Source organism: Chiloscyllium punctatum, chromosome 30 (assembly GCF_047496795.1).
Source record: "Chiloscyllium punctatum isolate Juve2018m chromosome 30, sChiPun1.3, whole genome shotgun sequence".
NCBI classification, from domain to species: domain Eukaryota; kingdom Metazoa; phylum Chordata; class Chondrichthyes; order Orectolobiformes; family Hemiscylliidae; genus Chiloscyllium; species Chiloscyllium punctatum.
In genome coordinates this window covers 70,237,338-70,262,402 of record NC_092768.1, presented here as the reverse complement: position 1 = coordinate 70,262,402, position 25,065 = coordinate 70,237,338, and positions in this window count along the sequence as shown.

The window sequence follows — 25,065 nt, the reverse complement described above, 5'->3', positions numbered from 1 at the left end:
AAAGCCTAGGGGAGGAAAACAAAAAAAGGGGAAGAACGTAAAGAGTTATCCCCTTCGGGAGGTACCAGTAGGGGACAAAGAGATTGGGTTTGTAAGTGCCCCCTTCACCAGTGGGGAGGTCAGAACATTTAAAAAGGAGATGAAGGTCCTGGTTGAGGATCCGGTAGGGTTGTCTGAACAAATTGATCAATTCTTGGGGCCCAGTCTGTATACATGGACAGAGTTCATGTCTATTTTGAACATACTATTTGCTGGATAAGAAAGGGGACTTATTCGAGGAGCATCCATTAAAATATGGGACAGGGAATATCCCACTGGGGATGGGGATGCTGGACAGGGAGAGACAAAGTTTCCCCCTCAGAGACCCCCAGTGGGACAATCAAAACCCGGATCATAGAGAAGAAATGAGGGAATTGAAAGACCCGATTCTAAAAGTAGTAAGAGAGGCAGTTCCAAAGTCGCAGAATTTGACTAAAGCCTTTGAAGTTAGACAGGAGAAAGATGAGACTCCCTCAGCTTTCTTGAAAAGATTAAGAGTCTCAATGCAAAAATACTCTGGAATGAACCCTGAGGAGAGAGAGAACGAGAACCTGCACAGTTACTGCCTTTGCTGTTTGAATTCATGTATCGCTGGACATCGGAGTGCGTCTGGGAAAATTAACAAACAGTGAAATTCACAACTAATCTTGGAGGAACTGTTGGGCGAAGTTCACAGCACAGAATCAGATAAGTTAATTGTTTTAAGTCTGTCCAAGAGAGAGGCTGCAGTAGTGAGTATAGTGGATTCTTTCTTGATTATATGTTTTTGGAGATAAGTCTCTTGATTAAACTTAAAACATAAGCCATAACTATTAATTTAACCTGGGGCAGTGTTTGTAGAGGAATAAGACGGTGTATTTTCTGGGTCTGTAGATTGTGAAGGAGCAAAAATGGCCTTTGCAGTGATATGTACTTCATGTCAGATGTGGGAGTTTAAAGAGATTTTAAAGGTTACTGCGGATTATATCTGCCATAAATGCTGTTGGATGCGAATCTTATCAGACTGTGTGGATCGGTTGGAGAGACAGATAGAAGCGATGAGGAATTTGCCACAGCAACAGTATGTGATGGATGACAGATATAGGAAGGGGGAAAGTCTCAGATACAGTCACAATGATGGGTTAACTCCAGGAAGGGTAAGAGAGATAGGCAGCTAGTGCAGGAGTCTTTTGTGGATATACCCATTTCAAACAGGTATGCTGTTTTGGAAAATGTAGGGGGTGATGGATTCTCAGGGGAATGTAGCATGAACAGCCAAGTTTGTGGTATTGAGACTGGCTCTAATGCAACGAGAGGTACGTCGGCTTCCAAGAGATCAATTGTGTTAAGGGATTCTGTAGTCAGAGGTACAGACAGACGTTTCTGTGGCCAGCAGAGAAAAAGTAGAATGGTGTGCTGTTTCCCTGGTGCCAGGATCAAGGATGTCTCCGAGAGGGTGCAGAATTTTCTCAAGTGGGAGAGGGGCCAGCAGGAGGTCATTGTCCACATTGGAACCAATGATATAGGAAGGGAAAAGGTTGAGATTCTGAAGGGAGATTACAGAGAGTTAGGCAGAAATTTAAAAAGGAGGTCCTCAAGGGTAGTAATATCTGGATTATTCCCGGTGCTACGAGCTAGTGAGGGCAGGAATAGGAGGATAGAGCAGATGAATGCATGGCCCAGGAGCTGGTGTATGGGAGAAGGATTCACATTTTTGGATCATTGGAATCTCTTTTGGGGTAGAAGTGACCTGTACAAGAAGGACGGATTGCACCTAAATTGGAAGGCGACTAATATACTGGCAGGGAAATTTGCTAGAACTGCTCGGGAGGATTTTAAACTAGTAAAGTGGGGGGTGGGACCCAGGGAGATAGTGAGGAAAGAGCTCAATCTGAGATGGGTACAGCTGAGAACAGAAGTGAGTCAAACAGTCAGGGCAGGCAGGGACAAGGTAGGACTAATAAATTAAACTGCATTTATTTCAATGCAAGGGGCCTAACAGGGAAGGCAGATGAACTCAGGATATGGTTAGGAACATGGGACTGGGATATCATAGCAATTACAGAAACATGGCTCAGGGATGGGCAGGACTGGCAGCTTAATGTTCCAGGATACAAATGCTTCAGGAAGGATACAAAGGGAGGCAAGAGAGGAGGGGAAATGGCATTTTTGATGAGGGATAGCATGACAGCTGTGCTGTGGGAGGATATTCCCAGAAATACACCCAGGGAAGTTATTTGGGTGGAACTGAGAAATAAGAAAGGGATGATCACCTTATTGGGATTGTATTATCGATCCCCCAGTAGTCAGAGGGAAATTGAGAAACAAATTTGTTAGGAGATCTCAGCTATCTGTAAGAATAATAGGGTAGTTATGGTAGGGGATTTTAACTTTCCAAATATCGACTGGGACTGCCATAGTGTTAAAGGTTTAGATGGAGAGAAATCTGTTAAGTGCGTACAAGACAATTTTCTGATTCGGTATGTAGGTGTACCAACTAGAGAAGATGCAAAACTTGACCTACTCTTAGGAAATAAGGCAGGGCAGGTGACTGAGGTGTCAGTGGGAGAGCACTTTGGGGCCAGCGACCATAATTCTATTAGATTTAAAATAGTAATGAAAAAGGATAAAACAGATCTAAAAGTTGAAGTTCGAAATTGGAGAAAGGCCAATTTTGACGGTATTAGGCAGGAACTTTCGAAAGCTGATTAGAGGCAGATGTTCGCAGGTAAAGGAATGGCTGGAAAATGGGAAGCCTTCAGAAATGAGATAACAAGAATCCAGAGAAAATATATTCCTGTCAGGGTGAAAGGGAAGGCTGGTATACATAGGCAATGCTGGATGACTAAAAAAATTGAGGGTTTGGTAAAGAAAAAGAAGGAAGCATATGTCAGGAATAGACAGGATAGATCGAGTAAATCCTTAGAGAATAGAGGAGGTAGGAGTATACTTAAGAGGGAAATCAGGAGGGTAAAATGGGGACATGAGACAGCTTTGGCAAATAGAATTAAGATGAATCCAAAGGGTTTTATTAAATTCATTAAGGACAAAAGGGTAACGAGGGAGAGAATAGGCCCCCTCAAAGATCAGCAAGGCGGCCTTTATGTGGAGCCACAGAAAATGGGGGAGATACTAAATGAGTATTTTGCATCAGTATTTACTGTGGAAAAGGATATGGAAGATATAGACTGTAGGGAAATAGATGGTGACATCTTGCAAAATGTCCAGATTACAGAGGGGGAAGTGCTGGATGTCTTGAAACGGTTAAAGGTGGATAAATCCCCAGGACCTGATCAGGTATACCCGAGAACTCTGTGGGAAGCTAGCGAAGTGAATGCTGGGCCGCTTGCTGAGATATTTGTATCATCGATAATCACAGGTGAGATGCCGGAAGACTGGAGGTTGGCAAACATGGTTCCACTGTTTAAGAAAAGGGGTAAGGACAAGCAAGGGAACTATAGACCGGTGAGCCTGACCTCGGTGGTGGTCAAGTTGTTGGAGGGAATCCTGAGGGACAGGATGTACATGTATTTGGAAAGGCAGGGACTGATTAGGGATAGTCAACATGGCTTTGTGCGTGGGGAATCATGTCTCACAAAACTGATTGAGTTTTTTAAAGAAGTAACAAAGAGGATTGATGAGGGCAGAGTGGTAGATGTGATCGACATGGACTTCAGTGAGACATTCGACAAGGTTCCCTATGGGAGACTGATTAGCAAGGTTACATCTCATGGAATACAGGGAGAAGTAGCCATTTGGATACAGAACTGGCTCAAAGGTAGAAGTCATAGGGTGATGATGGAGGGGTGTTTTTCAGACTGGAGGCCTGTGACCAGTGGAGAGCCACAAGGATTGGTGCTGGGTCCACTACTTTTCATCATTTATATAAATGATTTGGATGTGAGCATAAGAGGTACAGTTAGTAAGTTTGCAGCTGACACCAAAGTTGGAAGTGTAACGGACAGCGAAGAAGCTTACCTCAGATTACAACAAGATCTTGATCAGATGGGCCAATGGGCTTAGAAGTGGCAGATGGAGTTTAATTTAGATAAATGCGAGGTGCTTCATTTTGGGAAAGCAAATCTTAGCAGGACTTATACACTTAATGGTAAGGTCCGAGGGAGTGTTGCTGAATAAAGAGACCTTGGAGTGCAGGTTCATAGCTCCTTGAAAGTGGAGTCACAGGTAGGTAGAATAGTGAAGGTGGCATTTGGTATGCTTTCTTTTATTGGTCAGAATATTGAGTACAGGAGTTGGGAGGTCATGTTGCAGCTGTACAGGACACTGTTGGAATATTGCATGCAATTCTGGTCTTGGAAAGATGTTGTGAAACTTGAAAAGGTTCGGAAAAGATTTCCAAGGATATTGCCAGGGTTGGAGGATTTGCGCTATAAGGACAGGTTGAATAGGCTGGGGCTGTTTTCCCTGGAGCATCGGAGGCTGAGGGGTGACTTTATAGAGGTTTACAAAATTATGAGGGTCATGGATAGGGTAAATAGACAAAGTCTTTTCCCTGGGGTGGGGGAGTCCAGAACTGGAGGGCATCAGTTTACGATGAGAGGGGAAAGATATAAGAGGGACCTAAGGGGCAACGTTTTCACACAGAGGGTGGTACGTTTATGGAATGAGCTGCCAGAGGATGTGGTGGAGGCTTGTACAATTGTAATAAAAATAAGGATGGCTGTTTTCTAAAATCTACACTCAGGCAGCAGTTCTCCACAATACAAACAGGGACTATTATTTGCTACTAGATACACCGGGACTCCTCGTTCTCTGTATTATCGACAGGGACTGCTGTTCTCTGTATTATAGACAGGGACTGCTGTTCCCTGTATTATCGACAGGGACTGCTGTTCACTGTATTATAGACAGGGATTGCTGTTCCCCTGAATTATCGACAGGGACTGCTGTTCCCTGTATTATCGACAGGGACTGCTGTTCACTGTATTATAGACAGGGATTGCTGTTCCCTGTATTATCGACGGGGACTGCTGTTCCCTGTATTATCGACGGGGACTGCTGTTCCCTGTATTATCGACGGGGACTGCTGTTCCCTGTATTATCGACGGGGACTGCTGTTCCCTGTATTATAGACGGGGACTGCTGTTCCCTGTATTATAGACGGGGACTGCTGTTCCCTGTATTATCGACGGGGACTGCTGTTCCCTGTATTATAGACGGGGACTGCTGTTCCCTGTATTATCGACGAGGACTGCTGTTCCCTGTATTATAGACGGGGACTGCTGTTCTCTGTATTATAGACGGGGACTGCTGTTCCCTGTATTATAGACGGGGTCTGCTGTTCTCTGTATTATAGACGGGGACTGCTGTTCTCTGTATTATAGACGGGGACTGCTGTTCCCTGTATTATAGACGGGGACTGCTGTTCCCTGTATTATAGACGGGGACTGCTGTTCCCTGTATTATAGACGGGGACTGCTGTTCCCTGTATTATAGACGGGGACTGCTGTTCCCTGTATTATCGACGAGGACTGCTGTTCCCTGTATTATAGACGGGGACTGCTGTTCTCTGTATTATAGACGGGGACTGCTGTTCCCTGTATTATAGACGGGGACTGCTGTTCCCTGTATTATCGACGGGGACTGCTGTTCTCTCAAATATAGACAGGTACTGCTCATTCTCGACAATAGACAGCAGACATGTTCTGGTTCCTACAGTCCCACAAGATTTATCTTGTTGGCAACTTCATGAATGAAATGCTTGAGTGGGGGATATGCCAGACCATGAGGTGACAGATTGTGTTGGACTACAACTCTGCTGCTGTTGCTGGCCCATAGCCCACTCTTGTGTTCCTGGGTCTGTTCGGAGTCTATTTAACACAGCGATAGTGCCACTCTACACAATGGAGGTTATTCCCAATGTGAAGGAATCTCAATAGTGTATAACCAGAGATTCAATATCATTGCGATATCACTAAGAGGGCAGATGAGGAGAACTGTTGACTTATTTTGAGTTCCCAGCATCTAGGAATATTTGACAGAAAAAGGTAGTGGAACCTGGTTCCAGGAATAAATGGAAGGGAGTTGGAGAACTTGTTCAGGATAAGGAACTTGCAGGTTTCAATTGGAGATGGGGGACCCAACATGTCTGCTGTTTCAAAGCACAAAAGGCTAAGGGTCCTCCTCTGTACTTTTAAGTTCCCATAATGCTGCAGTAAAATAACTGAGAACATGATGGGTTTTAGGCAGCCAAAATTTTGTTCAACATAACATTTTCTTTTTATCATCATCTTTCGGTGTTTCTTAAAGGATGCCAAATGGTAGGGGAGAAAACAAAGCAGGCCAAGGGGCATCTGCATCCCAGCAACCAATCTGGGGTATCAGTGACCAGTTTCCAACAGGAACATGAACAATGTGCAAAGGGAAGAATGATATATCACATCGGATATGGATCAATCTCCAGCCACTCTCCTGATTGCCATCAACTGCACCTAATACAGTCACCTCAACATCAATGAAGGCAAATTCTGAAACCTCTCTGAAAACTCAGTGTGGAATTGGTTTGGATTTGGGGATGGGAGGGTGGGGAACAGAGACTGGGGGACACTGAGGAATGATCAGGCAGGAGAGTAGCAGGTGAAGTCTCTGACATGGTTAGATTTAGATTAGATTAGATTAGATTACAGTGTGGAAACAGGCCCTTCAGCCCAACAAGTCCACACCGATCCGCCGAAGCGCAACCCACCCATACCCCTACATTTACCCCTTACCTAACACTACGGGCAATTTAGCATGGCCAATTCACCTGACCTGGAAAATTTTGAACTGTGGGAGGAAACTGGAGCACCCGGAGGAAACCCATGCAGACACGGAGAGTATGTGCAAACTCCACACAGTCAGTCGCCTGAGGCAGGAATTGAACCCAGGTCTCTGGCGCTGTGAGGCAGCAGTGGGCAGCACTGTGCCACCGTGCTGCCCACCTCCACAAGATGCATTGCATTGTGTGAGGTCTGTGGACACTCTTCCTGCCCACCCCAAACTGAGATCCTTGGAAGATTAATGTTCAACTAACACCTTCTTCACCCCCATCGGGCGTAGCCAGCAGTAGGTAGCCAGCATTCTACTTAGTGGAGAAAGCCACTCATTGATTTACTGGATAGTGATGGGGGGGAGATGGCTAGATTGAGCTGTTCCTCAAATGTTTGAGACACCTTCCTGCAAGAGGCTGGAGAAGAAATTGGAGGGGGCCCTGGCTGATAGATTTCCATCATCAGTCGCCATGGGTGAGATCCTGGAAGACTGGAGTGGCTCCCTCTAGCGGCCAGGAGGAGGAATGGCAGCCACTGTCTGAATGAATGAAACTGATTTTAGAGAAGTGTCCCACTGGGTCCTTTCTTCTCCTTTCACCATCCAGTAACAAGGCAGCACACCCTCCCCCTGAAATACCAACATGAATTACTTCAATACTATAACACAGGGCATGTGTAACTGTTAGGAACCACAGAAAGATGAAAACGTTTAACATGATGACTTGGTCAGAAGTTAATTGAACTGGTCCCGTCGTTTCCTGCTTTCTGCCTCCCTCCCTTTTTAAATAAAGGAGTTAGATTAGTTATTTCCCCAGTCTAAAGGAACCTTCCGCTAATCTAACCCACTTTAATTCATGCAGAAAATGACCGAAGAGGGAGATTTACAGTGATTGGGGTATTGCATTGTAAGGGAACCAGGCAGATGTATATGTGAGGGTGGGGCTGTGACACCAGGTAGTACACTGCCTCCCTGGTTCCAGAGGCTGGGATGGCACTGAGGGGCTGAACGACAGTCTAAAGGGGATACCAGCCAATATAAGGTGAGAGGACAGAGGGAGCATTGAAAGTCGAATATAGGAAGTTGTGAAATCAGTTGAAAACCAGGAAACAGAGTAACTGTGTCATTTTAAGACAAAGACTATCCTGCGTACCTTTGAAGGGACTATGAACCTGCACTCCCTTTGTTGGATCCCTCGTGTCTCACATACTAGTTAGTGGAAATAGAATATCATTCTTTACCCTTTCAAAGTTGTTTCATATTTTGAACTCCTCTATAAGGTCACCTCTTAATCTCTCTGCTCCAAGGAGAACAAACCCAATCTCTTTAATCTTTCCTTGTATCTAAAATCCTTCATTCCTAATGTCAGTCTTGTAAATGTCCTTTTGAACTCTGTCCAGGGCTTTAACGCCCTTCCTTCAATGAGTTGCCCAGAACTGAACACAATATTCCAAATGTGATCTGACCAATGCTTTGTAGAGGTGACTAGTCTGATGATGTTAACTCGAAGACTAACTCAGCTGGTCCCAAGGAATCCAGAGACCCCCAGAGACAGGATGGGAGTGTCCTGGAGATGTCTCAGAGCTGACTCGGAGACATACATGAGTTGTACAGCAGTAGATGGGAGTGGATCATTCTCTGTTCCCCACTCAACACTGGGGCATCATCTGTATGAATGACTGAGATGATGGGACCCTCGGTTCCATTTACTGATAACACCAAGTGATGTGGGACAGGAAAATACCAAGAGGACAGAGAGAGGCTGGGAAAGGGGGTTGGACAGGTTCAGTGAGTGAGTAAGAAAAGTCTGTACAACATCCTGGTGTGAAATGGAAGGCTGTGTTCCTTCATTTTAGTCCTGAAAGTGTTTCAGAGTATTGTTCGGGTTTTCGAAGATGATCCTAATCCTCGCCCCAGAAGCAGCAAGCAGCTTTCCTCTCTACCTATTCCAGCTGTTGGATGTGACATGTTCTCCCTCATTCTGGAATCTCCACCCAGTGGGAATCGTTGATCTTTGATCAAACCTGTCTTGTCCCATTCATATCCTGGAGACTGAGTCTGGGGTTAAAGTAACGGGGCCTCCTCCATCGCCAGACCATGGTAACACGACGCCTGGAGGAAGAGCGCCTCATCTTCCGCCTAGGAACCCTCCAACCACAAGGGATGAATACAGATTTCTCCAGCTTCTTCATTTCCCCCCCGCACCTTGTCTCAGTCCCAACCCTCGAACTCAGCACCACCTTCCTAACCTACAATCTTCTTCCTGACCTCTCCACTCTCACCCCTTCTCCGGCCTATCACCCTCACCGTAACCTCCTTCCACCTATCGCATTCCCAAAGCCCCTCCCCCAAGTCCCTCCTTCCTACCTTTTATCTTAGCCCACTTGGCACACCCTTGTCATTCCTGAAGAAGGGCTTATGCCCGAAACGCCGATTCTCCTTCTCCTTTGATACTGCCTGACCTGCTGCGCTTTTCCAGCAACACATTTTTAAACCCTGGGATTTGACACCAACACATCAATCCCCAGTGAGTGTCTGACAGACAGGACTCCCCCAAAGAGGAAATTAAAATTTTAAATGAGAAACTCTATCCAAAGACTTGTTGTAACATCAGAGTAATACTACTTGTGTGTCTCAAACCACCTGCAGAGTGGCCTACATTGCAAGAAGGGTGACCAAATGTGATAATCACATAAATAAGACCCAGGTTGGCCCAATCCCTGAGCATCTGGGAGGGGATCTCTCTCTCTATCTCTCTATCTCTCTCTATCTCTCTCTCTCTCTCTCTCTCGCTCTCTCTCTCTCTCTCTCTCTCTCTGTCCCCTCTCTCACACCCTCTCCAGCTTCTTTTGTTGATATTTTAAACAAATAAAACCATCCCACACACAGCAATGTGACTCGTGGGTATTTTGCAGCACAACGTGAATGTTTTGAGAAAAAGGGGTAAAAGAACACAAGATGCACAGAGAGAGTGTTTGTGGGAAGGAGGGAGTGATAGAGGGATAAGATGTGTCTTTGTAGCTGGGCTGGGAAAGGGAGACAGGATCTGGGAGAGGGAGGAGAGAACGGGGCTCTCCAATATCCCACCATCGCCCAGCTCCAATCACTTCCTTCTAGAAAGTACCATCTACAAAATTAAATCCTGGGATGGAGGGGGTGATTTAAAAAAAAAAACAGGAGTCTCAAAGATATCTACAGTCTCTTGTTGGACAGAAAGTGGGATTGGAGCACATTCTGGAGCAGGAAGGGAGTACCCTGTGGGATCTCCCTGTGCGACAATGGCCCACAGCATTGCTGGCACAGAGACTGCTGGGAAACTGTTTATAAAAGGGAATATTGTTAAATATAAATGTTGCAATCTTTTAAAAGGTAAGATAAAGATTACCATGTACAAGGTTAAATCAGAGAAAGGGAAAAAGGTTAGAGATGGAGAAGGGGAGGATGGAGAGAAAGAGAGAGCAAGCGAGTGCGTAGAGAAGAAAGAAAGTGGGAAGTGGTTTGAATTTGTCGAACAGCAGGATCTTTGTCATCCTGAAGCCAGAATTGAACCTTTAACCAGCATCAGTGAAACACACAACCTGTCTGTGGTCCCTCTGCTACTTGTGGGATCTTGCTGTGTCTGAAGGGACTGAAGGGTCAGTAACAGAATGAATACACCATTGGCTCAGAGAGAAGAGACAGGATAGAGGGTAATGGGGGTTTCAGACTGGAGGGATCTACAGGCACATACAAGTTGGAAACTGTTTTCAGTAAAAGGTAATTGATCCCAGGTCACTGCAGAGTGTAAGAATCTGATACTATTCCCTCACTATCCTCCTCCAATCCCTGGGAATATCTGCTCCCACACCATGTTCCACTGTTGACTGTGTTCGATATTTTGATACATTGGGGATGGGCGGGGGTGATTTTAAACATGGGATTTTAAGCTTGCCTTCAAAATGCTCTCGCTCCCCCTTTCACGTGGTCTTTTCTCTCTTTTATCCCGAGGAACTTTTGTTTGGAAATCTGCAACATGAAGATCAAAATGTTCAAGGCCAGGAAAGAACAACATCCAGAAGGGGAACATGGGCCTGAGGCCTGAGGCGTGGTCGACAGGCTGCACCCTGTGGGGGCCCACGTGAGTTGTGTGTTTACTTACCCCGAGGTTTACTCTCTTCTGGGGGGGACCCTGGGTTTTAGGGGCCTCTGGGTAACTGGTTCCTGTCAGATTGCGGCCCTGTCATTTTTCAAACAGACTTGAAGCCTGGGATTTAAGTAATTGGGGACTTGTGATTTAAGACAAATATACCAATCCCTAGAAAGTGTCTGACAGACCAGACTCCCCAAGGAGGGAATTAAAACCTTAAATGAGAAACTCTCCCCAAAGACTTGTTCTAATGTCAGAGTAATGTGGGATGTGTACAGGCCTGGGTGATCAAATGTGATAATCACATAAATAAGACACAGGTTGGCCGGTTCAATTCAATTCCCTGAGTATCTGGGAGGGGATCTCTCTCTCTCTCTCTCTCTCTCTCTCTCTCTCTCTCTCTCTCTCTCTCTGTCCCCTCTCTCACACCCTCTCCAGCTTCTTTTGTTGATATTTTAAACAAATAAAACCGTCCCACACACAGCAATGTGACTCGTGGGTATTTGAAGTGGGGGAGAAGGAAATATTTTGTAGCACAAGGTGATTGTTTTTGAGACAAAGGGGTAAAAGAACACAAGATCCACAGAGAGAGAGAGTGGGGGAAGGAGGGAGGGATAGAGGGATAAGATGGAGAGTGGGGGAAGGGGGGGAAGTGAAACGGGGGAAGGAGGGGGAGGAGGGAGGGTGGAAAGCAGAGGGAAGGGGTGTAATGAGAGGTGGGAAAGGAGAGGGGGTATGAGGAGAGAGGAGGAAGGAAAGGGTGAAGGAGAGGCGATGAAAGTAGAGATGGGGTAAGGTGAGGGGAAGCAGAGGAGGGAAGGAGAGGGAGGGAAAGGGGGAAGGAGAGGGGGAAAGGAGGGGGGACAGAGAGAGGATGAAAGTAGAGACGGGGTAAGGAGAGGGGGAAGGAGAGATGGGAAGGAGAGGGGGAGGGGGGAAGGAGAGAGTGGGGGGTGAGAGTGGGGGGAAGTAGAGCGGGGGTAAGGAGAGCGGGGAAGAAGAGGGGGAAGGGGGCAAAGGTGATTGGGGGAAAAGGGGGGAGTAGAGGGAGAAGGGGGGGTAGGAGAGGGGCAAGGAGACGGAGGCAGAGAGTGGAGAGGAGAGATGTCAGAAGGAGTTGGGGGAAGGAGAGAGGGGAATGGAGTTGGAAGGGGGGGAGGGGATGTTGGGGGAAGGAAAGAGGGGGAAAGAGTGAGGGAAAGAGTGTGGGAAGGAGAGAGGGGAAGGGTGGAAGGAGGGGGGGTGAAGCAGTGGGGTGGAAGGAGAGGGGGAAGGGGGGATGGACAGGGAGTGAAAGAGAGGGGGAGGAGGGTTGTCAGAAGGAGATAGAGTGAAGGGGGGAAAGAGAGGGCACAACAAGGAAGAAGGTGGACAGAGCGAGAAGCAGTGGGGGATAAGGAGAAAGTGGAAGGAAGGGGAAAGGAAAGAGTGGAGAAGGTGAGGGGGAAGGAAGGGGGGAGGAGAGAGCGGAGAAGGAGAGGGGGGGAAGGAGAGAACAGGAGAAGGAGAGAGGAGAAGGCAGGGGAAAGGAGAGAGGGGAGAAGCAGAGGGGGAGAAGGAGAGGGGGAGAAGAAGAGGGAGTAGGAGAGAGAGGAGAAGGAGAAAGTGATGAAGGTGAGGGGGGAAGGAGAGGGAAAAGCAGAGGGGGAAGGAGAGGGGGGAGAAGGAGAGAGGGGAAGGAGAGGTGGGGAAAGAGAGAGGGGAAGGAGAGGGGAGAAGGAAGAGGGAAGGAGAGAGGGGAGAAGAAGAGAGGGGAAGGAAAGGGGAAGGAGAGGGAGAGAAGGAGAGAGGGGAAGGAAGGGGGAAGGAGAGAGGGGAGAAAGAGGTGGGGAAAGGAAGGAAGGAAGGGGGGAAGGAGTCAGGGTAGAAGGGGAGAGTGGAAGCAAGGGGGAATGAGAGAGGGGAAGGAGAGAGGGGAGAAGGAGAGTGTGGTGAAGAAGAGGGGGAAAGGAGAGGGGGAAGGAGAGAGGGGAGAGAGGGGAGAAGGAGAGAGTGGTGAAGGAGAGGGGGAAGGTGAAGGGGAAGGAGAAAGGGGAGAAGGAGAGAGTGGTGAAGGTGAGGGGGGATGGAGAGGGGGAAGGAGAGAGTGGAGAAGGAGAGAGGGGAAAGAAGGGGGAAGGAGAGAGGGGAGAATGAGAGAGTGGTCAAGGAGAGAGGGGAAGGAGAGGGGGAAGGAGAGGGGGGAAGGAGAGAGGGGATAAGGATAGAGTGGAGAATGAGAGATTGGTGAAGGAGAGAGTGGGGGAAGGAGAGAGGCGAAGGAAGGGAGAAGGAGAGAGGCAGGAAGGAGAGATGGGGGAAGGAGAGAGGGGATGGAAGGGGGAAGGAGAGTTGGAGAAGGAGAGAGGCGGGGAGGAAAGAGGGTAAGGACAGGGGAAGGAGAGGTGGAGATGGAGAGAGGGGAAGGAAGAGGGAAGGAGAGAGGGGAGAAGGAGAGGGGGAAGGAGAGAGTGGTGAAGGAAATAGGGGAAGGAAGGGAGAAGCAGAGATGGGAGAAAGAGAGAGGGAATGGAATTTGGAAGGAGAGATGGGGAGAAGGAAAGAGGCGAGAAGGAATGGGGAAGGAAGTGGGAAGGAGTGATGGGAGAAGGAGAGAGGGGAAAGAAGGGGAAGGAGAGGTGGAGAAAGAGGGAGGGGGTAAGGAGAGAGTGGTGAAGGAAAGTGGGGAAGGAAGGGACAAGTAGAGAGGGGAGATGGAGAGGGGGGAAGGAGATGGGGAAGGTGAGAGGGAAGAAGGAGGGGGGGAAAGGAAGGGGGAAGGAGACAGGGGAGAAGGGGAGAGTGGAAGGAAGGGGGAAGGAGAGAGGGGAGAAGGAGAAAGGGTAAGGAAGGGGGAAGGAGCGAGGGAAGAAGGAGTGGTGAGAAGGAAGGGGAAGGAGAGGGGAAGGAGAGAGTGGTGAAGGAGAGGGGGGAAGGAGAAGGGTGGAAGGAGGGGGAGAAGGAGAGAGGGGAAGAAAGGGAGAAAGAGAGAGTGGATAAGGAGAGGGGAGAAAGAAGGGGAAAGGAGGGGGGAAGGAGAGGGGAAGGAGAGGGGGGGAAGGAGGAGCAAGGAAGGGGGTTGGAGAGAGAGGAGAAGGAGAGGGGAGGAGGAAGGGGGAAGGATAGTGGGCTGAAGGAGAGAGTGGTGAAGGAGAGAGGGGAAGGAAGGGGGAAGGAGAGATTGGGGGAAGGAGAGAGGGGAAGGAAGGGGGAAGGAGAGAGGGGAGAAGGAGAGAGTGGTAAAGGAGACGGGGGAAGGAGAGGGGGAAGGAGAGGGGGTGGAAGGATAGAGGGGAAGGAAGGGGGAAGGAGAGAGAGGGGAAGGGGGAAGGAGAGAGGAAGAAAAGGAGAAGGAGAGAGGGGAGAAAGAGAGAGGGGCGAAGGATAGAGGGGAGAAGGAGAGAGGGGAGAAGGAGAGAGGGGAGAAGGAGAGAGGCGGGAAGGAGTGATGGGGGAAGGAGAGAAGGGATGGAAGGGGGAAGGAGAGTTGGAGAAGGAGAGAGGCGGGGAGGAAAGAGGGGAAGGACAGAGGAAGGAGAGGTGGAGATGGAGAGAGGGGAAGGAAGAGAGAAGGAGAGAGGGGAGAAGGAGAGGGGGAAGGAGAGAGTGGTGAAGGAAAGAGGGGAAGGAAGGGGGAAGGAGAGAGGGAATGGAATTTGGAAGGAAAGAGGCGAGAAGGAGGGGGGAAGGAATGGGGAAGGAGGTGATGGGAGGAGAGGGGAAGGAAGGGGAAGGAGAGGTGGAGAAGGGGGGGGAGGAGAGAGTGCTGAAGGAAAGAGGGGAAGGAAGGGGGAAAGAGAGATTGGATAAGGAGAGGGGAGAAGGAAGGGGGAAGGAGAGGGGAAGGAAGGGGGAAGGAGAGAGGGGAGAAGGACAGAGTGGTGAAGGAGAGGGGGAATGAGAGGGGAAGGAGAGAGGGGGGAAGGAGGAGCAAGGAAGGGGGACGGAGAGAGGGGAGAAGGAGAGGGGAGGAGGAAGGGGAAGGAGAGAGGGTGGAAGGAGAGAGTGGTGAAGGAGAGAGGGGAAGGAAGGGGGAAGGAGAGAGGGGAGAAGGAGAGAGGGGAAGGAAGGGGGAAGGAGCGAGGGGAGAAGAAGAGATTGGAAGGAAGGGGGGAGGAGAGAGGGGAGAAGGAGAGGGAGGAAGGGAGGAATAACGAGAGACGGGAAGGGTGGGGGAAGGAGACAGGGGAGAAGGAGGTTGGGAAAGGAAGGAAGGTGGAAGGAGACAGGGGAGAAGGAGAGAGAGGGGAAGGAGAGAAGGGAAGACAGGGAAAGGAGAGGGGAGAAGCAGAGAGAGGGGTAGGAGAGAGAAGAAGGAAGGGGGAAGGAGAGAGGGGGGAAGGAGAGAGGGGAGAAGGAGAGGGGGAGGAGGGGGGAGAAGGAGTGAGAGGAAAGGATAGGGGGAAGGAAGGGGGAAGGAGAGAGAGGAGAAGGAGGGGGGGAAGAGAGATGGGGTAAGGAGAGGGGGAAGAAAGGAGGAAGTAGAGGTGGAGAAAGGGAGAGAGGACGGAAGGAGAGAGAGAGAGGAAGGAGTGGGGGAGGAGGGGGGAAGGGGGAGGAGAGAGAGGAGAAGGAGAGGGAAAAGGAGGGGGGAAGGAGAAGGGGGAGAAGGAGGGGGAAGAAGGGAGTGGGGGAAGGAGAGAAGGGAAGGGGGAAAGAGGTGGAGAAAGAGAGAGGGGGGAAGCAGAGAGTTGGGAAGGAGAGGGGGTAGGAGGGGGGAAGGAGAGAGGGTAGAAGGAGAGAGGGGAAGGAAGGGCGAGGAGAGAGAGGAGAAGGAGAGGGGGAAGGAGAGGGAGAAGGAGATAGTGGAGAAGGAGGGGAGGAGGGAATGGGGGAAGGAGAGAAGGGAAGGGGGAAAGAGAGAGTGGAGAAGGAGGGGGAGAAGGAAGTGGGAAGGATAGGGAATGGAAGGGGGGAAGGAGAGAGGGGATAAGGAGAGAGTGAAGAAGGAGAGAGGGGAAGGAAAGGGGAAGGAGAGATGGGAGGAGAGAGGTGGGGAAGGAAATGAGGCACGAAGGAGAAAGGAGAGATGAGAAGGAAGGGGGAAGGAGTCGGGGAAAGGAGAGAGAGGAGAAGGAGTGGGAAATGAAGGGGGAAGTAGAGATGGGAGAAAGAGAGAGGGGGGAAGGGGGAAGGAGAGAGAGGAAGAAAAGGGGAAGGAGAGAGGGGAAAGAAGGGAGAAGGAGAAAGGGGAGAAGGAGAGAGGAGGAGAGGGGGAAGGAGAGATGGGAGAAGGAAATAATGATGAAGGTGAGGGGGGAAGGAGAGGGGGAAGGAAAGGGGAAGGAGAGAGAGGAGAAGGAGAGAGTGGGAAAGGAGAGATGGGGGAAGGAGAGAGAGGAAGGAAGGGGGAAGAAGAGTTGGAGAAGAAGAGAGGGGAGAAGGAAAGATGGGAAGGAGAGAGGGAAAAAGGAGAGGGGGAAGTTACGGGGAAGGAGAGAGGGTCGAAGGAGAGAGAGGGGGGAAGGATAGATGGGGGAAAGGAGAGAAAACAAAGAAGGGGGAAGGAGAGAGGTGAGAAGGAGAGGGGGAAGGAAGAGGGGACGAGAGGGTTTAGAAGGAGAGTGGGGAGAAGGAGAGGGGGAGGAGAGGGGGAAGGAGAGAGGGGAGAAAGAGAGAGGAGGAGGAAGGGGGAAGGAGAGGGGGAAGGAAGGGCGTGGAGAGAGGGGAGAAGTAGAGGAGGATAAGGAGAAAGTGGAAGGAAGGGGAAAGGAAAGAGTGGAGAAGGACAGAGGGGAAGGAAGGGGGGAGGAGAGAGGGGAAGCGGAGAGAGGGAAGTGAGTGGGAAGGAGAGAGGAGAGAAGGAGAGAAGTGGGGAAGGAGAGAGGGGAAGGCAGGAAAAGGAGAGAAGGGAGAAGCAGAGAGAGGAGTAGGAGAGAGAAGAATGAAGGGGGAAGGAGAGAGGGGAGAAGGATAGGGGGAGGAGAGAGAGGAAAAGGAGGGGGGAGAGAGATGGGGTAAGGAGAGAGGGGAAGAAAGGAGGAAGTAGAGGTGGAGAAAGAGAGAGGGGGAAGGAGAGAGAGAGAGAGAGAGAGGAAGGAGAGGGGGAGAAGGGGGAAGGAGAGTGGGGAGGGAAGGGGAGGAGAGAGGAGAAGGAGAGGGAAAAGGAGGGGGAAAGGTGAAGGGGGAGAAGGAGGGGATGATGGGAGTGGGGGAAGGAGAGAAGGGAAGGGGGAAGAGGTGGAGAAGAGAGAGGGGGGAAGGAGAGAGTGGGGAAGGAGAGGGGTTAGGTGGGGGGAAGGAGTGTGGGGTAGAAGGTGAGGGGGTTATGAGAGGGTGAGGGAGAGAGGTGTGGAGGGGAGGGAATGGGGGATGGAGAGAAGGGTAGGGGGAAGAGAGAGTGGAGTTGGAGGGGGAGAAGGAAGGGGGATGGATAGGGAATGGAAGGGGGGAAGGAGAGAGGGGAGAAGGAGAGAGTGAAGAAGGAGAGAGGGGAATGAAAGAGGAAGGAGAGATGGGAGGAGAGAGGTGGGGAAGGAAATGAGGCACGAAGGAGAAGGAGAGATGAGAAGGAAGGGGGAAGGAGTCGGGGAAAGGAGAGAGAGGAGAAGGAGGGGGAAATGAAGGGGGAAGTAGAGAGGGGTGAAAGAGAGAGGGGGGAAGGGGGAAGGAGAGAGAGGAAGAAAAGGGGAAGGTGAGAGGAGAGAAGGTGAAAGGGGAGAAGGAGAGAGGGGGGAAGGAGAGAGAGGGGGAAGATGAGAGGGGAAGGAAGGGGGAAGGAGAGAGTGGTGAAGGAGAGGGGGAAGGAGGGGGGAAGGAGAGAGGGGAAGGAGAGAAGGGAGAAGGAAAGAGGCGGGAAGGAGAGATGGGGAAAGGAGAGAGGGGATGGAAGGGGGAAGGAGAGGTAGAGGAGGAGAGAGGCGGGGTGGAAAGAGGGTAAGGACAGGGGAAGGACAGGTGGAGATGGAGAGAGGGGAAGGAGAGAGGGGAGACGGACAGGGGGGAAGGAGAGAGTGGTGAAGGAAAGAGGGGAAGGAAGGGGGAAGCAGAGAGGGGAGAAGGAGAGGGGAAGGAAGGGGGAAGGAGTGATGGGAGAAGGAGAGAGGGGAAGGAAGGGGGAAGGAGCGAGGGGCGAAGGAGAAGGTAGAAGGAAGTGGGAAGGAGAGGGGAAGGAGAGAGGGTAGAAGGAGAGAGGGTAAAGAAGGGGGAAGGAGAGAGGGGAGAATGAGAGAGTGGTGAAGGAGAGGGGGAAGGAAAGGGTGGAAGGAGAGAGGGGAGAGGAGAGAGTGGTGAAGGTGAGGGGGGAAGGAGGGGGGAAGGAGAGAGTTGCGAAGGTGAGGGGGGAAGGAGAGGGGGGAAAGGAGAGAGTGGGGAAGGTGAGGGGGAAGGAGAGAGTGGGGAAGGTGAGGGGGGGAAGGAGAGAGGGGAGAAGGAGAGAGTGGTGAAGGAGAGGGCGGAAGGAGTGGGGGAAGGAGAGAGGGGCGAAGGAGAGAGGGGAATGAATGGGGAAAGAGAGAGGGGAGAAGGAGAGGGAAGAAGGAAAGCAGAAGGAGAGAGGGGGGAAGGAGAGAGGGGAGAAGGAGAGAGGGGAGAAGGAGAGAGGGGGAAGGAGAGAGGGGAGAAGGAGAGAGGGGGAAGGAGAGAGGGGAGAAGGAGAGAGGGTGGAAGGAGAGGGGGAAGGAGAGAGGGTAGAAGGAGAGAGGGTAGAAGGAGAGAGGGGGGAAGGAGAGGGGGGATGGTGGGGAAGGAGAGAGGGGGAAGGAAAGGGGAAGGAGAGAGGGGAGAAGGATAGAGTGGTGAAGGAGAGGGGCGAACCTGAGATGGGAGAAGGGGAGAGGGGGGGAAGCAGAGAGTGGGGGGAAGGAAATGGGGTAGGAAGGAGAAAGGAGAGACGAGAAGCAAGGGGGAAGGAGAGGGGGCAGGAGAGAGAGGAGAAGGAGGGGGGAAAGGAAGGGGGAAGGAGAGAGGGGAGATGGAGAGAGGGGGGAAGGGTGGAAGGAGAGAGAGGAAGAAAAGGGGAAGGAGAGAGGGGAGAAGGATAGAGTGGTGAAGGAGAGCGGGGAAGGTGAGAGGGGAGAAGGAGAGAGGGGAGAAGGAGAGAGGGGGGGAAGGAGAGAGTGGGAATAGGAGACAGGGGAAAGAAGGGGGAAGGAGAGAGTGGAGAAGGAGAGTGTGTTGAAGGACAGGGGGGAAGAAGAGGGAGAAGGAGAGAGGGGAAGGAGAGAAGGGAGAAGGAGAGCGGTGGGAAGGAGTGATGGGGAAGGAGAGAGGGGATAGAAGGGGGAAGGAGAGGTGGAGAAGGAGAGAGGCGGGGTGGAAAGAGGGTAAGGACAGGGAAGGAGAGGTGGAGATGGAGAGAGGGGAAGGAAGAGATAAGGAAGGGGGGAAGGAGAGAGTGGTGAAGGAAAGAGGGGAAGGAAGGGGGAAGCAGAGAGGGGAGAAGGAGAGAGGCGGGAAGGAGGGTGGAAGGAGAGAGGGGAGAAGGAGAGGGGGGAAGGGGTCGGGAAGGTGAGAGGGAAGAAGGAGGGGGGAAAGGAAGGGGGAAGGAGACAGGGGAGAAGGGGAGAGTGGAAGGAAGGGGCAAGGAGAGAGGGGAGAATGAGAGATTGGTGCAGGAGAGAAGGGAAGGAGGGGGGAGGAGAGAGGGGAGAATGAGAGATTGGTGCAGGAGAGAGGGGAAGGTGGGGGGAAGGAGAGAGCGGAGAATGAGTGAGTGGTGAAGGAGAGAGGGGGAAGGAGTGAGGGAAGGAGAGGTGGGGAAGGATTGAGGGGAGAAGGAGAGAGTGGTGAAGGAGAGGGAAAATGTGAAGGGGAAGAACAGAGGGGAGAAGGAGAGAGTGGTGAAGGAGAGGGGGAAGGAAAGAGTGGGGAAGGAGAGAGGGGAGAGGGGGAGAGTGGTGAAGGAGACGGGGGGAAGGAGACGGGGAAGGAGAGAGGAGAGAAGGAGAGGGGGAAGAGAGACGGGGGAAAGAGAGAGGGGAGAAGGAGAGAGTGGTGAAGGAGAGGGTGGAAGGAAACGGGGAAGGAGGGGGAGAAGGAGAGAGGGGAAGGACAGGGGAAAGAGAGAGGGGATAAGGAGAGGGGAGAAGGAAGGGGGAAAGAAAGGGGAAGGAAGGGGGAAGGAGAGAGGTGAGAAGGAGAGAGTGGTGAAGGAGAGGGGGAAGGAGAGAGGGGGGAAGGAGGAGCAATAAAGGGTTCGGAGAGAGGGGAGGAGGAAGGGAGAAGGAGAGAGGGCTGAAGGAGAGAGGGGAAGGAAGGGGGAAGGAGAGAGGGGAGAAGAAGAGAGGGGAAGGAAGGGGGAGGAGAGAGGGGAGAAGGAGAGAGGGGAAGGAAGGGGAGAGGAGAGAGGGGAGAAGGAGAGGGGGCAAGGAAGGAACAACAAGAGACGGGAAGGAAGGGGGAAGGAGACAGGGGAGAAGGGGAGAGTGGAAGGAAGGAGGAAGGAGAGAGGGCAGAAGGAAAGAGGGGGGAAGGGGGGAAGGAGAGAGGGGAGAAAGAGAGTGGGGAAGGTGAGGGGGGAAGGAGAGGGGGAAGGAGAGAGAGGGGAAGGACGGGGGAAAGAGAGAGGGGACAAGGAGAGGGGGGATGGAAGGGGGAAGGAGAGAGGTGAGAAGGAGAGAGTGGTGAAGGAGAGGGGGAAGGAGAGAGGGGGAAAGAGGAGCAAGGATGGGGGACGGAGAGAGGGGAGAAGGAGAGGGGAGGAGGAAGGGAGAAGGAGAAAGGGCTGAAGGAGAGAGGGGAAGGAAGGTGGAAGGAGGAGAGGGGAGAAGGAGAGAGGGGAAGGAAGGGGGAGGAGAGAGGGGAGAAGGAGAGAGGGGAAGGAAGGGGAGAGGAGAGAGGGGAGAAGGAGAGGGGGCAAGGAAGGAACAACAAGAGACGGGAAGGAAGAGGGAAGGAGACAGGGGAGAAGGGGAGTGTGGAAGGAAGGAGGAAGGAGAGAGGGGAGAAGGAAAGACGGGGGAAGGGGGGAAGGGGGGAAGGAGAGAGGGGAGAAAGAGAGAGTGGGGAAGGTGAGGGGGAAGGAGAGGGGGAAGGAGAGAGAGGGGAAGGACGGGGGAAAGAGGGGGGGATAAGGAGAGGGGAAAAGGAAGGGGGAAGGAGAGAGGTGAGAAGGAGAGAGTGGTGAAGGAGAGGGGGAAGGAGAGAGGGGGAAAGAGGAGCAAGGATGGGGATGGAGAGAGGGGAGATGGAGAGGGGAGGAGGAAGGTAGAAGGAGAGAGGGCTGAAGGAGAGAGGGGAAGGAAGGGGGAAGGAGAGAGGGGAGAAGGAAAGAGGGGGGAAGGGGGGGAAGGAGAGAGGGGAGAAGGAGAGTGGGGAAGGTGAGGGGGAAGGAGAGGGGGAAGGAGAGAGTGAGGTAGGAGAGGGGGAAGGAGAGAAGGGCCAAGGAGAAAGGGGAATGAATAGGGTAAGAGAGAGGGGAGGAGAGGGGAGAAGGAAGGCGGAAGGAGAGGGAGGAAAGAGAGAGAGGCGAAGGAGGGGGGAAAGGAAGAGGAAAGGAGAGTGGGGAGATAGAGAGAGGGGGGAAGGGGGGAAGGAGAGAGAGGAAGAAAAGGGGAAGGAGAGAGGGGAGAAGGATAGAGTGGGGAAGGGGAGGGGGGAAGGTGAGGGGGAAAAGGAGAGACAGGAGAAGGAGAGAGGGGGAAGGAGACAGTAGGGGAAGGAGAGAGGGGAAGGAAGGGGGACGGAAAGAGGGGAGAAGGAGAGAGTGGTGAAGGAGAGGGGGGGAAGGAGAGGTGGAAGGAGAGGGGAGAAGGAGAGAGTGGTGAAGGAGAGGGGGGGAAGGAGAGGTGGAAGGAGAGGGGGGAAGGAGAGAAGGGAGAAGGAGAGAGAGAGGCGGGAAGGAGAGATGGGGAAGGAGAGAGGGGATGGAAGGGGGAAGGAGAGGTGGAGAAGGAGAGAGGCGGTGAGGGAAGTGGGTAAGGACAAGGGAAGGAGAGGTGGATGTGGAGAGAGGGGAAGGAAGAGGGAAGGAGAGAGGGGAGAAGGAGAGAATGGGAAAGGAGAGATGGGGAAGGAAGGGGGAAGGAGAGGTGGAGAAGAAGAGAGGGGAGAAGAAAAGAGGGGAAGGAGTGGGAAAACGTAGAGGGGGAAGGAAGGGGGGAGGAGAGAGGGGAGAAGGAGAGAGAGGGGGGAAGGAGAGAAGGGGGAAAGGAGAGAAAAGAAGGAAGGGGAAGGAGAGAGGCGAGAAGGAGAGGGGGAAGGAAAAGGGGATGAGATGGTGTAGAAGGAGAGTGGGGAGAAGGAGAGGGGGAGGAGAGGGGGTAGGAGAGAGGGGAGAAAGAGAGAGGGGAAGGAAGAGGGGAGGAGAGAGGGGAAACAGAGAGAGGGGAAGGGGGTGGGAAGGAGAGAGGGGAGAAGGAGAGAAGTGGGGATAGAGAGGAGAAGGCAGGGAAAGGAGAGAGGGGAGAGGCAGAGAGAGGGGTAGGAGAGAGGAGAAGGAAGGGAGAAGGAGAGGGGGACGGGGAGAGGGGTAGGAGAGGGGGTAGAAGGAGAGAGAGGAAAGGATAGGGGGAAAGAAGGAGGAAGGAGAGAGGACGAGAAGGAGAGGGGGAATGAGAGATGGGGTAACGAGATAGGGGAAGAAAGAGGGAAGTAGAGGTGGAGAAAGAGAGAGGGGGAAGGAGAGAGGGAGGGAGGAAGGGGGGAAGGAGAGAGGGGAAGGAAGGGGGAGGAGAGAGAGGAGAAGGAGAGGGGAAAGGAGGGGGGAAGGAGAGGGGGAGAAGGAGGGGGAAGAAGGGTGTGGAGGAAGGAGAGAAGGGAAGGGGAAAGAGGTGGAGAAAGAGAGGGGGGAAGGAGAGAGTGGGGAAGGAGAGGGGGAGGAGGGGGAAGGAGAGAGGGGAAGGAAGGGGGAGGAGAGAGAGGAGAAGGAGAGGGGATAGGAGGTGGGAAGGATAGGGGGGAGAAGGAGGGGGAAGAAGGGTGTGGGGGATGGAGAGAAGGGAAGGGGAAAGAGGTGGAGAAAGGGAGAGGGGGAAGGAGAGAGTGGGGAAGGAGAGAGGGGAAGGAAGAGGGAGGAGAGAGAGGAGAAGGAGAGGGGTGAAGGAGAGGGAGAATGAGAAAGGGGGGAAGGAGAGGGAGAAGGAGAGAGAGGAGAAGGGGTGAGGAGGGAATGGGGAAGGAGAGAAGGGAAGGGGGAAAGAGAGAGTGGAGAAGGAGGCGAGAAGGAGGGGGGAAGGAGAGAGGGGAGAAGGAGAGGGGAGAAGGAGAGAGTGGTGAAGGTGAGGGGGGAAGGAGAGAGTGGGGAAGGGGAGAGGGGAGAATAAGAGAGTGGTGCAGGAGAGGGGAAGCAGAGGGGAAAGGAGGGGGGAAGGGGAGAGGGGAGAATGAGAGAGTGGTGAAGGAGTGGGGGGGAAGGAGATGGGGGGAAGGAGAGAGTGGTCAAGGAGAGGGAGAAGGTGAAGGGGAAGGAGGGAGGGGAGAAGGAGAGAGTGGTGAAGGTGAGGGGGGAAGGAGAGGGGGAAGGAGAGAGTTGGGAAGGAGAGAGGGGAGAAGGAGAGAGTGTTGAAGGAGACGGGGGCAAGGAGACGGGGAAGGAGAGAGGGCAGAAGGAGAGAGTGGTGAAGGTGAGCGGGGAAGGAGAGAGTGGGGAAGGTGAGGGGGGAAGGAGACGGGGGCAAGGAGACGGGGAAGGAGAGAGGGCAGAAGGAGAGAGTGATGAAGGTGAGCGGGGAAGGAGAGAGTGGGGAAGGAGAGGGGGGAAGGAGAGAGGGGGGAAGGAGAGAGGGGGGAAGGAGAGAGGGGAGAAGGAGAGAGTGGTGAAGGAGAGGGCGGAAGGAGTGGGGGAAGGAGAGAGGGGAGAAGGAGAGGGGAAGGAAGGGGGAAGGAGTGATGGGAAAAGGAGAGAGGGGAAGTAAGGGGAAGGAGAGGTGGAGAAAGAGGGAGGGGGAAGGAGAGAGTGGTGAAGGAAAGAGGGGAAAGAAGGGGCAAGGAGAGAGGGGAGAAGGAGAGAGGCGAGAAGGAGGGGGGAAGGAGAGAGGGGAGAAGGAGAGGGGAAGGAAGGGGGAAGGAGTGATGGGAAAAGTAGAGAGGGGAAGGAAGGGGAAGGAGAGGTGGAGAAAGAGGGAGGGGGAAGGAGAGAGTGGTGAAGGAAAGAGGGGAAAGAAGGGGCAAGGAGAGAGGGGAGAAGGAGAGGGGGGAAGGGGTCGCGGAAGGTGAGAGGGAAGAAGGAGGGGGGAAAGGAAGGGGGAAGGAGACAGGGGAGAAGGGGAGAGTGGAAGGAAGGGGGAAGGAGAGACGGGAGATGGAGAAGGGGGATGGAGAGGGAGAATGAGAGAGGGGGAACGAGATGGAGAAGGAGAGAAGGAAAAGGGGGGAAAGGACGGGGGAAGGAGGGAGTGGGGGAAGTAGAGAAGGGAAGGGGGAAAGAGAGAGTGGAGAAGGAGGGGGAGAAGGAATGGAAAGGGAGAGGGAATGGAAGGGGGAAAGGAGAAAGGGGGAAGGAGAGAGTGGAGAAGGAGAGAGTGGTGTAGGAGAGGGGGAAGGTGAAGGGGAAGGAGAGAGGGGAGAAGTAGAGAGTTATGAAGGTAAGGGGTGAAGGAGAGGGGGAAGGACAGAGTGGGGAAGGAGAGAGTGGAGAAGGAGAGGGGGGAAGGAATGGGGAAAAAGAGAGGGGAAAAGAAGAGAGTGGTGAAGGAGACGGGGGAAAGAGAGGGGGAAGGAGAAAGGGGACGAGAGGGTGGAGAAGGGGAGAGGGGGGAGGAGAGGGGGAAGGAGTGAGGGGAGAAAGAGAGAGGAGGAGGAAGGGTGAAGGGGAGAGTGGAGAAGGAGAGGGGGAAAGGAATGGGGTGGAGAGAGGGGAGAAGGAGAGGGGTATAAGGAGAAAGTATAAGGAAGGGGAAAGGAAAGAGTGGAGAAGGAGAGGGGGAAGGAAGGAGGGAGGAGAGAGGAGAACCAGAGAGAGAGGGGAAGGGAGTGGGACGGAGAGGGGAGAAGGAAGGGGGAAGGAGAGGGAATGGAAGGTAAGAAGGAGAGAGGGTAGAAGGAGAGAGTGGTGAAGTAGAGGGGGGAAGGAGTGGGGGAGGAGAGAAGGAAAGGGGGAAAGTGAGAGTGGAGAAGAAGAGGGAGAAGGAAGGGGGAAGGAGAGGGAATGGACGGGGGAAGGAGAGAGAGGAGAAGGAGAGAGTGGTGAAGGAAAGGGTGGAAGGAGAGAGGGGAGAAGGAGAGTGTGGTGAAGGAGGGGGGAAGGAGAAGGGGAAGGAGACAGGGGTGAAGGGGAGAGGGGAGAAGGAGAGAGG